Raw genomic sequence first — 11,582 nt, 5'->3', positions numbered from 1 at the left:
ACAACTTGATAAACATCAGTAATAATAGAAGTTAAATTAAGAAAATGCTGGTCTTTATATGGTGATGATTGAGTGGTATATGTTGTGCCTGCTGCATCTTTTTAATTTGTGCCGTGATTTTGTTTCATATTTATAGTTTTTGTTTTGTTTTGTTTTGTTTTTTGTTTTTTTTCTTCCTTGTGGGCAGCAGTCGGGTTCCGACATGTCCCTGAAAACCTGAAAAGCAATTTTCCAGTCATGGAAAAAGTCAAATGTTCTGGGAAGTCTTGAGAAAATTATTTCAACATTCTGTTTTCCTTTAGCTGAGAATGATCTTCACTAACAGATAACATCGGCACCTGAAAGGGCGAAGTGATGTTCAGGATCATGTTAACATGCATGTTGGATAACATTACAACTTAAGTGGCTGAAATTCCAAATAATTTGCATCATTCTTAAAATGTAATTTTAGTCAGTGCTGGCAGGTAACTGGTAGTATTAAATTTATGGATTAATGTTGTTTTTTTGACTTGGTTTAAACAGTTGAATAATTATTAGCATGTTTGGATCAGTTGCTAAAGTTGCTTGCTTATTTGCCTGTAAAGGTAAAGGCTTGTGTCTTGGATGATAATGAATGGGAAACCACGGTCAAAATAATGAATGGAAGCCCAACTGTATGTGAGTGAAACACCAGCTAGATATTGGCTAACAGTAATTTTGTATTTTGCTTGCATTGTCTGTTCAGATGCATTGCTGTATTATGAAGGTAACAAGCAACGTATGCTTGACCCATCCAACCACCCCAACCTCCTCCATAGGTGGACTTTTCTTGCTCTTTATACTATGTCATTTGATGCATTGCAAGTAAGAACGGGCTGTCTACAGAAGTTTATCGAACTACCCTGCCTGTTGAAAAATGTTGCTTAAGTGGTGCCTGGTGCCTTAAAAAGTGACACCAAGTGGTCCTCACCAAGCATCTGTATGTATGCGTGACTAGGGAGAACTGGTTCATCTTGTTCCGACAGTTACGTAACGACTGTGACATGTTTGCATTCATTAGTCAACTATAACTGACCAAACAGTCAAATTTTAGACTGACTTTATTATTGTTTCATCATGCTAAGAATATTATGCTTCAGTTAGCCAAATATCTAACTCAGTAAAGTTAGAATTAGGTGATACCATGGATGTAGTAGTTTGTAACTACCATGACATTTAGAGATACAGGGGAATGAACACACGTAGTTTGTGTTTTGAATGCTATAGTTTACTGTGGTAATCCTGAGCAAATGAAACCGCATTTGAAACATTCAGTCTGAGGAAAAGTTGCAGTGCAGGCAGAGGTCAGACTCATCTAACAGGCTATGAAAGGGTAGCTCAGCATTTCCGCAGGCATTGTGGATGCAGCTCAAGCTGGCCATGTTTAACAGGCTGGCTTTGTGATATTTCTTTGCAAATGCATCACAAATAAAGAAACTGTCAGAAGAGTGAATGAGGAATGAAAGGATGTTTTGGTGCCTTTTACTAGTTAACATTAGCTTTTTATAGACTGGCCTATAGCTAGCTTTTCAGATGAAATGCTGAAAAAATATATAAACTAATTCCAATTGGATTATGTGAACTTTGAATATTCTATTTCCTTACTTGGAGAAAAAAGTGGCCAAACGTTGTTCCATTGCTCTAGCTACACTACACCTATGGACTTGTATGATAATATGACATATTTCCACTCTATATTCTAAACAGATTACTGTTCTCCTGTGCAAATAGATTTCCTACTCTGATACAAGTGTGTAACAGGTTGACAGATGACATAAGGAGACAGATGGAGGAAGAAAGAGAGAGAGAAATGGAAGAAAAGTTGAGGACCTCAGTAAAGATCACAGTGACATACAGCTCTTGCTGTATGAAAAGAAGAACATACAGAAGAAGCTGTTCATTACTGAGGGAGAGAACATAGAGTTGAAGGTCGACCTCCAGAAGACAAAAGAAGAAACTGGATAGAGAAAAGAATAGATCGTCTTCCTTCACCACCATTTCTCTGAGAGATGAGCAGATGATCTCTCTTCATCAGAGCCCTCATGTTCATAAAGAGGGAACTGAGATGACAAGAGCATCTTTTGATGAATGGAAAGACTCCAGTGGGTCGAAGGGTAGGGAAGAGAGGTGGCAGAAAGAAGTCATCCAGTTTACAGAGCTCCTCACTGAAGGAGGCAAACAGATCAGTAGGACCAGTAAACAGTCACATGGGCACCTTGGCCCCACTGAGTGACATAGTCAGCTCTAAAACAGCAAATTGGCCTGTGATGCTCTTAAAGAAAGACTTTGAAAACAGCTGGAAGAAAGGGATGAAAGTGACCAGAAAGAGCTCTCAGAGAGAACAGAGGGCTTCAAGAAGGAGCTCTCAGAGAGAGAAGAGAGCTTCAGGAAGGAGCTCCTGGAGCATGTGAAGAAGGAAGGAAGAATCCTGAAGGAACTCTCTGACTAATAAGAGAACACAAGAAAGCAGTTTTCTGAAAGAGAATAGATCTTCCAGAAGGAGCTCCCAGATAAAGTGATACAATCCAGAAAAGAGCTTTCTAAACTTGCTCGAAGTTGGGAGAGAAGAGCACAGCAGTGGGATAAAGAAAAGAGAGAGCTGGAGGAGATGCTGCTGGTGAAAGAAAGGATATGGAACCACAAAGAGGCAGAGAGGAAAGAGGAGATCCAACGTCTCACATCCACCTTCAGGCACCTCATCTTTTGGATTCCAACAACTTATTTCAGAAGACTTCACACCTTTGGAAGTGAAATGAAAACATGCCGTCTTTCTGTTTTCAGGAGTTCACAATGGGAAAGAAGCAGAGCAGCTTCTGGAGCTGGTGGCTCGACAAACCCCTTCACCCAAATCACAGTTTCCTTTAAGGACTGGCACCTATGATCGTTTTTAACTTTCCTTTTGATTCTCAGAAGTCAAAAAAGGACACAATAATAACCTTACATTTGGACTGCCTAAACTTTTTAGCACAAACCCCACACTGACAGAGCTTTCTCAAATATGAAAGTGGCTAAAATGTTAATTCCTTTGATGAAGGTATGGCCCATAAGAGTAGCCTCTATTTATAGATGCTGTATGAGTTTTACTGTGTGTGTGCTTTCAGTGTGTCCTCTATGCCCCTACATTGTTCCCCCCCATTGTTTTTCTTCACAAAAAGTCATGGCCTGACAAGGTGCTGCACGCTGTAAAAATTATGCCCTGTTTATACGTATTTATTTCCCCTTGACAGTTTAATTATTTCTGGCCCCATTGGAGGAAACCACATAAAAAACTCCCCATGTTCATACAGATTCTAATTAGGAATGCTGGGAAATTAAAACAGAGTTGTTTCGAAATGCTGTCATTTTTCCAGGGCCTCGTCTTGGAATTATGTCTCAATCAGCACAAGCGGAAATAATTACTTGTATACCTTCTAACTGCCAACATTTACCAAATGGCAAAGCAATTTACAGCCATCATGGCCCGAGAAGCAATCATTGGGCCAACTATAAATTCACAGGTCGACGGTTTGGAGAGCAACATTGGAAGGAAGGGTTATTGTGGAGAATTAGAGTGAGAGATAAAGGGTGGAGGGCTTTCTTTCTACCTGTGTGCTCCTTTTTATCTCGCTTTCTATTCCCCTTTCTCTTTTCTTCCACTTCAATTCCTCTTTTCCCTTCCTCTCACCAATCATTCTCACTATTTTAAATCTCTTTCTTCCTCCAGACTTTCCCACTCATGTCTCCACCTTTCAGCTTATTTTACAGTGAAAACATAGCACCAAAACACACACACACACACACACACACACCCACACACACACTTCTCAAATGGAGGCAGCGTGACGATTAAGTGATTATTTCCACACACACCATTAAACACACTCATTGCTGGCACAGACATAGAAAAAAGGCCCAGATAAAAACATACATGAGCACAGACACTTAAACACCCGCACACATTGGCTTTAAAGTAATTACTCACACACGTCATTAGACACAGACACAGATGAAGTGGAGTGTGTTTATGTTCTCTGTATCTTGCAGTGTGGCCTATTGTAATACGCTTTACTCTTTGGACTCAATCTATTTAGTATGACAAATTAACAATTTTTTACAATCTTACAGCACAGACAGTCATATAAGTAGCACCAGGCAACGGCAGAATGCTGAATATCAGCCTGAAGTCTGAACGCAGCTGTTCACATTGACAGCAACAACATATACAAAGAGCGGGACTTGTTTATCATTTTGCTTCTCTGTCAGCAAAATATGGGAAATTTTGGGAAACTGCTGAAGGACTGCAGAGAGAATATGGAAATGAAAAGGAATATTAATTGTGTCTGAATGAAACTTCATGTCATTTTATGGGTGGTAACACATGAGTAAAAATGCTTGTGAATCTTTTCTGTAGTGTCAGAAGCCTCCTGAACAATATCCACAACGGTAACTGTGTTTCTTGTCTTGTGTGCCACTGAATTGATTTAAAGTGTTTTTTTATTGCTTATTGTGATTCCTGGTTAAACTGGTCTGAAATATGCAAACATTCGGTTTGTAATTTTTTTTTTCCATCTGTGTTTTGCTTCCTCCTCTGACCTCACTTACATCTCACCACCTCCACTTGTTCAGTGTCTGCCTCCCCCCTTCCCCCTCTGATCGGCAGAGGAGTTCTTGACTGACTCGACTGTTTTGGCTATGTGTTTTTATTATTAACTGAGGATCAAATAACTAGAATATAAAGGAAGACACGTTTACTGTTTTACTGTATTTTGGAGGTTTCTTTTATTAAGGGTTGATGAGGATTGGGAGTTTATGTTAATTCAGCATTTAGCTGCTTTTGTCATCATGTTCTTCTCACATCAAGCAAAATTGATGAGTCCACTTTGATGTAATTCTGTCAATCAGCTACTCACATTTTTTTGATTACAATAGTTTTGAGCAGTGCTTTGTACCTCAAACTGTGTGTGTTTGAGGCACAGTGTGACTAGGTGTGTCTTTGTGCTTTGATGGTGAGATTACTAAGCTGTTGTTGCTTTGGGCTGTCTCTAAATGGACAGAGAAATTATTTGCATATAGACACTCAAATAAGTAAACTTTTAAACTATTGCACAAAACAGTAATGGTCATTGGTCAGCAGTGAATGTGACAAGTAGCCAGAGAGCAGGTTGGGCCTGAACACAAAAATAGCCCTCCACTTTGAAACGCAACCTAACTTATCTCTTTAGCTAATGTCTCCTCCGAGTCCACAACCATGGACACATGGCTTGTTTTACACTTTGGCTGACTGAACAAGTGCACAGCGAATTTCAGTTTGCAGACCTGGTAGCTTATTAGCAAGTCCGCTGTAGCACTCTGAAAGACTGGAAGACCTGGAAGAGTCAACTTTGGTCAGTTTAGACACTAGCGGTCCTTAAGTTTCATCTACTGGGTCCTACCTGCTCAGATGTGTGGAGACTAAGTGAGTATTTCTGATATATCTCCACAGACCTTTGTGTTTCTTCTTTGTAATGATATAATAGGAATAGATTTGAAAATTGCTTTGAAATTACTTCTTGTAATGTCTGTTGGAGCACAACACGTGTTAACATGTGAGTAGTCCGACCGAATACTTGATAACGATATACTGGGTAAACAAACAAGGAACATCAATATTTCTGAGAAAGACCCTTAGATTTAAACAGCAATGTTCACTTCTAAGTACAATGACAACTGGCCTAACTCCACCGGCTGAGGAAGATTCTTTGATATGGTTGAATGCTCCAGAACAGCTGCTAATGGACCATGTGTTAAGATTGTTTTGTCATCACCAAATAGTTAAAGAATTATTTTTTTGTGGGACATTATACATTTGAAATGTGAACCTTTTATCTGATGGGCAAACTCCCTCACCTCCAACATACAGTAGCAAACCGACACTGAAATTTCTTATTTCTTATCGGATGACTAATATTGCATTTGTGTCTATTTAACTTTGACTTTAAATTCCTATTTCTACCAATTTAACAGACAGACACACAAACACAACTGGTACAAATCACATATTTATGCTCACCAGTTTGAAACTGGTGATTGATGTTGAGGTGAGTTTTCACATTTTGTTGTCCTTGAAAATCACATTTTTTCTGTAGGCTTACCTTGCCTCTCAAGCCTTTACTCCCCCTTCTTCTACCTTTGCTGTTTTATCCCTTTTCACCCTTCATCTCCTCAGTACGCACGGTCTCTTACCGTCTTTATTAGTAGTGGAATTATTCACTTGGCTTGCACCTCAGTTTGAATATATTGAGTGTTGAACTATTGGAGAGAGGGGCTTTTTTGGCAGGCACACATTTGTGTCTGAGTATGCGTGTGTGTTATGTGTGTTGCCTTAACAAAGAGACAGCATTGAGAGACGACTAATCCCAGCGGAATAGCCCACTCATGTTCTGTTTGAGAGCGGCGTAATTAAAGGAGCGCACCTCTCCGAAGTCACCTATTTCAATACAAAACACTGCTTTACACAGACACACACAGAGACAAATACATGCACACACGTGCCCTCTCTCTCTCTCTCTCTCTCTCTCTCTCTCTCTCTCTCTCTCTCTCTTACACACACACACACACACACACACACACACACTCTCACTCAGTGCTTTCTTACCCAGACAAAACTCACTCTGTATATAATTACATCCCAGGTCTAATTTATCCCTGGGAATATATCTAAACCCGAGGATGAGAAGCAAGGAGAGTGGACAGTGGTAGCTGTGAGGTTCATACAAATCGTAAGGTCAACAGAATATAAGAAAAAAGTGCTGTGGTGATAAAATGATCAAACGATTTTGTGTGTTATTTTTAGATACCCAATCATTCTATCTATATCTCTGTCCAGCTGTCTGTTGGTCCCCTTTCACTACATCTTTATCAATACAGCAACTTTTCCAATAAAAAACTTCTGAGAGTCTTTTTCCCTCTGGATTTTTGGCATTTCCACTCACAACCAAATTGAAGATATGCTCAAAAACAGGTAGATGGATACACACAGCTGATCATTGTGGTGTATCTCTTTCCTTTGACAGACAGAAAGAAAGATGTCTCAAGTGTGTCTGTGCATCAGACATACAGAGACGTCTTGGATGTAGAATAGAAGCCAAAGTGGAAGTCTCACTTGGACTGGGAGGATACGCCTGTGTTTCTGTGTGCTCACACAGCATTTTGCTGCAGCAGTGTACGTGAACATTGACTGAATAGAAATGTGCTCACACACACACAGACACACTAATGCACATCTTCAGTGTTGACATTTATCATGTCTGCCCTGTCTGTCCACGTTTGATGAGGTTACACCCCAGTCCAGCCCAAAGTCTTCCCCTTCTCTCTGTCCCTGCTTGATGAGGTCACTCCTTTCACTCTTTGATGAGGTGCGGTCCAGTCAACCTTCAGTCTGACCACTGACAGGATAGTGACCGCAACCGACCTAGTGTGTGTGAGTGAGAGAGTGTGTGTATGTTTCTGTGTGAAAAAATCTACTATCCTCTTTGTAATTTATTGAACTTGATGGACGTTAAACTTGATAATGGCAACATTTATCAACCAAAATAACATAGAAAATAACAGTCAAATACTGAAGCCGTGTGAATGTTTAGAGGATCTCACCCTCTTTTTGTCACCTTATTACACACATACACACACACACATCTCTCTCTCTCTCTCTCTCTCTCTCTCTCTCTCTCTCTCTCTCTCTCTCTCTCTCTCTCTCTCTCCCTCTCTGTATAATGTCTGTCTGTATCTCTCTCTGGCGCACACACCTCTGTCTTCCTAACTGTGGATCCTGCCTGACCTTTGTATGGAATAACAGAGCTGTCACATGTCTCTCTATTCTAGAGAAATCACAACATGCTGTACATCCCCTGGGATTAGAAGCATGTGTATCTGCGTGCATGTGTGTGGGGAATTTTTTAATTGTTTAATCACGAATGTGTTATGCTGAACTGTATACTGTATGTCTTGGAATGTGATTAAATTGTTGATGTGTGATTGCATAAGCTTCAGTTTGTGTGTGTGTGTGTGTGTGTGTGTGTGTGTGTGTGTGTGTGTGTGTGTGTAACGCCCCACACGCCCTCCTCCAAAGGTTACCAGACAGAGTTTTGGTGACAGGCTCCAGAAAGCCCCTTAAACCCAGTGGCTTTTCCCAGCAGCTGGTGTTCTCTCCTTGGCCTTGATCACCACCATTGCCCCTTCCCTCCCTTGAGGTGCCTTAGTGAGACATACACTCACACTTGACCACACACACACATGTAAAAAAGCTTAGTAATCCAAGCCATGACATCTCATCTAATCTTTATTGCGATATCTACCAATTTTTAACTTTACCAGCACGTGATCTATGTAGGTGTAAGACTACATTGTGTTGATTATTTGACCGAACTGAGTGGCTCCACCTGTGCATGTGCTCATTTACCATCTATGCATCTGTTCTGCTAAGCAAACAACAGTCCCAAGCCTCAGTGTGTTTCACTCTCTGCCACATTTGAAGATGAAACACTGAAAATCTCAATCCAGCTGTAATAGCTACTTTTTTGCATATGGAAACTAGCTGTGTATATTTGCACATTTTACAGTATACAGCATCTTCACATGTTTAACTTACGACGTGTCTGTGTCGTGTGTGTGTGTGTGTGTACTCATTGGGTAGAGCAAGAAGACCTCTTTAAAGTCAGGACATTCTTTGTTGTTACCCTAACCCAACCTGAATTTCCTACATGGATAAATAAGGTTTCATCTTTTATCAAAGCATGAAAAAATAGTCCAACTGCTGCAAAACAGTGTACATGGAGATGTGGATAAACACACTCTCTCACACACACACACACACACACACACACACACACACACAGACACAGCCTGAAATGAACTGCAGCTTAAGTGTAGTGTTTATCTAATAACACCTTGCTGTAAAACCTCTCACTGCTATTACACCAATAGGACAGAGATGTCCCTCTCACTTTTTCCTCCCTGCTTTGAGATCCTCTGTCTCTCTCTGTCTCTCTCTCTCTCTCTCTGACACACACACACACACACTCTATTTCTCCCTCTCACCCTCCCTCTCTTTCTGCTTTTTCTCTCTTTCTGGGTTCAGTGGGTAGCTGGTTGGAGGGCTGGGCAGGGGGTCTGTGGTCAAATTGGTCGTTTCCACGTTGTGTTCTGCTGTACCTGCTGACAGAGCTATCAGATAACTTAGCTCCATCCCTCCTGTCCCTGCTGGCAATGTAACACTGTGTGTGTGTGTGTGTGTGTGTGTGTGTGTGTGTGTGGTAGAGAGAGGATTTGTGGTTCCCTGATGTAATTGGATCTTATATATGAATTTTTATTATTGGTATGATTTTTTTTTTAATTTACGATGATTAAATCTTGCATGCTATACAGATAAACACAGACACTCATGCATACACACAAGTCTCTGTGCTGCAGTTGGCTTTAAACTGACCAGAGCCCATAGCTCCCTCTGTTGGCTAGTAGTGAACTACAATCTCTCGCGCTCTCTATCTCTCTTTCTCCCCTGCTTCGGCAGCTCTCTTTCCCTTTACAAAAGCAGAGTTCAGTGCTGTGTTTTTTTGTTAAGTTCTTTTCAGTTTTGCTCCAGCTTTACTTTGTCGACCAGATTATTGCATCATTGTGCCAGTAGTTGTAATAGTTAAATTTCACCTAATTAGCATTAAATGACAATAAAACAAAACACCCTTGTGCCTTGTGCTATTCAGATAGCAACACAAAAGTCATGTTTGTTTGTGGGAAAGGGAGCTTTGCTTGCCTCAGCCTAGCAATGTGTTTATGACTGGCACACGTCTCGATGGGTGTCCTGAGGTCAGCTGCTTAAGTGACCACCTCTTGAATTTCTTAAAGACTGCTTTGACCAGCATACCCACACACACACATATACACACACTACCCAGAATGAACTTTCTGTGGCCTATCGAGTGGTGTGATTGATGTCAGTGAGAGTTGCAATGGATAATTCTTCCACCGATGTCAACAGCCTGCCACCACAGGGTCAAAACAGACACACACACACACACACACACACACACACACACACACACACACACACACACACACACAGTTATTAATATGATTGTATTCTACATTTTGACTGGGTTGGATGGGTTTTTTTTAATTAGAAAGTGTGTATTTTATTCACAGTCAAAGCATGGAAATGCCAGGGGGCACACACACACACACACACAAACACACATGAACAGACAGGGTATTTCCCTGCCTTTTACTTTAATAGCTTTGTGTTTAAGAGGTCTACATGGCAGCAGGGGTTGCCCAGGGAGAGAGAGCAGCGGCCTAAAGGGGTCACTGTCAACATACACACTGAGTGAGAAGCAATCAATAGTCAGGGGGACAGGTTGGGTGGGGATGGGGGTAGAAATGGGAAAAGAGGAGCGAGGTAGGGGTGAGAAGGCATTAAGGTCAAAATATATAGAGTTCAAAAAGAAGGTTCAGAAGCTCTAGGAACATGTGCAGCATATGTGTGTTGACAGATTTTGAAGAACACTCTGTGATTTTGTGTGAGTTATAGGACTTTAGTGTGTAACAGTTCTTCCCTATTTTCATAATGGAAAAGAACATTTTAAAGCATCACTCAAAGCACAGTGAATCCTGATCCTAGATTTCATTCTCATGCTTTTTATGCTTTTTTTTTTAAAATCAAACACATTGCTTTTTGTTCTAAATCTAACTGTCAGTGTCCATAAACTGCATAAATGCATAAATTACAGAATGTGGAACTCAGAAAAGTGTCATTGAATATTTTCTAACATAAACTGCAACAAACAAGTACGCCTCCACGAACACGACCGCTTTATCACACACAGACTGTTTAATTTATCTTTGTGTAAGTCAAATCACTGATTTTTCAGATGTTTTTGTTTGTAGTGCAGAAATGTGTGAATTTATATTCACATCTCTACTGCATCTCCAGACATTTTCTCCTCTCATTGTTTCACTGAAAGGAATCATTTATATATTAGGTGTTTGTCTAAAATTAATTTCCCACAGGTTTCTGGTATTTTTAATATTTATTCATCTTTCCACACTGATTCAAAAATGGTAGATGCTTCTTTTTGTATGCATTTGTGTGTGTGTGTGTGTGTGTGTGTGTGTGTGTGTGTGTGTGTGTGTGTGTGTTTTAGAGACAGAGGTTTTGGTAAAGGATTTGTTTGCCCAGTCGTGACGGCAGCATTGATTCACACTCATCTTTGTCGATGCTTATAAGCCCCTGGATACATCATAACTTTGTGTGTGTGTGTGTGTGTGTGTGTGTGTGTGTGTGTGTGTGTGTGTGTGTTAGTGTGTTGCTTGTGTACATAAACCTCATAACATCTGTATATACATGCATTTGAAGACATGGACCTCTGTGCAAATGGCAAGTGTTTTTGTGTGTGTGTGTGTGTGTGTGTGTGTGTGCGCACCTGCCTGCATGTGTGTTTTGTGTGCTTGCAAATGTCATATAAGCCCGATTCTTGTTTGTCTTTGTTACACCTAAAAACATTTCCACTTATGTGCATGTTTGTAAACCTCCAAACCATAAGATGTCTTTATTCCTG

This window comes from Chaetodon auriga, chromosome 1 (genome assembly GCF_051107435.1).
Source record: "Chaetodon auriga isolate fChaAug3 chromosome 1, fChaAug3.hap1, whole genome shotgun sequence".
Taxonomy (NCBI): domain Eukaryota; kingdom Metazoa; phylum Chordata; class Actinopteri; order Chaetodontiformes; family Chaetodontidae; genus Chaetodon; species Chaetodon auriga.
This window is presented reverse-complemented; position numbering follows the sequence as displayed.